This window comes from Chiloscyllium plagiosum, chromosome 4, assembly GCF_004010195.1.
Source record: "Chiloscyllium plagiosum isolate BGI_BamShark_2017 chromosome 4, ASM401019v2, whole genome shotgun sequence".
Classification (NCBI taxonomy): Eukaryota; Metazoa; Chordata; class Chondrichthyes; order Orectolobiformes; family Hemiscylliidae; genus Chiloscyllium; species Chiloscyllium plagiosum.
The window spans coordinates 110,166,117-110,168,286 of NC_057713.1; the positions used below are offsets into that span (position 1 = coordinate 110,166,117).

Sequence of the window (2,170 nt, forward strand, 5' to 3'; positions counted from 1 at the left end):
GGGGGGGGGGGGGGGGATGGGTCGGTGTGGACTTGTTGCGCCGAAAGGCCTGTTTCCACACTAAGTAATCTAATCGAATCTAAAAGGCCCGAGACCAGTTGTCTCATCTGCTGCTGTCCACCCATTTAAGTAAATGTAAAATTGGATTGGCTTGCTGGAGAATGTGCCTTCCTGAGTGTCTTATTTTTGATGTACATTTTGCTGAGGTAGTCCAGCAGGCGCAGAAACAGGAATGTAGTATTAAATAAAACAAACTAAAGGTAATACTTTAAACAAACCAGACAATAAATTAACAATCAGACCTTAACTGCAGCTCAGCGGTAAAATTCTCATCTTTAAATTGGAAGGCAGAAACCACTGCAGAGATTTGACCAGATTAATTAGGTGATTGTACACTGTCAGAGGCTTCATCTTCTAAATGAGAGTTTATGCATAACCTTGTCTGCCATCTCAGGTGGATGTAAAAGATCTCATCTTGAAGAAAATTAGGGTGGATATTATCCATAGTGTGCTAACAGAAAAGGATCCTACAATCAAGATTACAAAACAAATAACCTGGTCTTTATCATATTGCTGAGCAAATCGTTTTTTAAGATAATCCTAGGGTAAGTGCTGTATTCAACATGGTTTTTTTTCACAAGAGAAAATTCATTCATATCCCTGCTGGACTTTCAGGTAATTATTAAGGAAATATTTTCTCTCTTTAAAGAGAACAGAATCAATATCTTACAGTCCAAGGAATTTCATACTTGTTTTCTTGTTCAAATTCTGTTTGATGGATTTAATCCACTTGGACAATTTTTATGGGTCAGTGGAGCTGGCAGGTGGACACATCTTTCCTTGACTGCACAGATTCAAGATTTTAGGCAGTGCATGTCTAGATTTCTAATTTACATTGTTGACTGTAGCCAGCCATTAAGTATTACAATTACCTCTTATCATCACCACTAACAGCCTTCAAGGTAGCTATATACAGCAAATGCCAAACTGAAGTATCGTTTAAAGGATGGATGCTTGTGGTATATCATCATAAATAACATAAATAATTAATGTCAACAAGTCTGCAGTATTCATGGCTGCACTATCTTGCAACTAATTCACATGATCAATTGATCAAGTTTCCTATTCAAGTAGTCAAACTGAGGATGCAAATAGAAAGTCCGCTGAACTGACACCAGAGTGTTCAATCTCACTCCTCATGCTCTACCTGCATCTGGTCTTTGGTTGAGGAGCTTTACTTTGATTCTGTGCCTATTTGTCAAACCCAAACTAACAAATCTCATCTAAAATCTCATGTCAAGATTTTAAGCTTTTGTCCGATGTATGTATTAAAAAAACACGGACAAGAGTAACCTGTTGTTAAGCATTCAGGCACTAAGAGGCCAGCAATGTGCCCTGCTATTACTTGGGATCAATTCGTGTTAGTCCACATAATTGTATTGTCCATGAACTTGGATCAACACTGTCATCATTCTGATTTTGAGTTTGAGAACATGTCTGGCTTCTCACAATTCCAAATGAATTACTTGATGACTGGTTGGTTATGAGTGACCGGTCAGCGACAGGAACCTTCAAGCCAGTAGCTGGCCCATATATACGGACTGACAAATAATGACCTGCAGATCCCAGGTCAGCATGAGTGTATAAGGGAACATTTCTTTTACATATTGTGGCCAATCTGAAATGGTCTCCAGTGATCTTGAAGGAAACAGTTCACCCATTTGTATGTGAATTTTGCACTGGGATCCTACAATTAGTATCAGGACCCTGATTTGCACTTGCAAGATGATGCAGTCCTGGATATTTAAAGCTATTTGCTTCCAATACACTGACTGTTGTAGGGTTCATGTAATGAATTTAATCCCTATTGTTCACTTTAGACTGAAGTTCAGTTTAAATGTAATTAGATTGCTTCCCTCTGTGAGCATCAATCATTTGGAAGGATAATCAGTCACTACTTAAAGTAGGAGAAAGTGAGGTCTGCAGATGCTGGAGATCAAAGTTGAAACTTTATTGCTGGAACAGCACAGCAGGTCAGGCAGCATCCAGGGAACAGGAGATTCAACGTTTCGGGCACAGGCCCTTCTTCAGGAATGAGCAGAGAGGGCCTGTGCCCGAAACGTCGAATCTCCTGTGCCCTGGATGCTGCCTGACCTGCTGTGCTGTTCCA

General features: G+C 39.9%; 1 protein-coding gene across 5 annotated transcripts in view; it reads right to left on the reverse strand.

The window, feature by feature from the left end:
* Nucleotides 1–2,170, reverse strand: part of pou6f2 (POU class 6 homeobox 2) — a 581,389-nt gene that overhangs the window by 333,072 nt on the left and 246,147 nt on the right. The gene's annotated exons all lie outside the window — the stretch shown is intronic.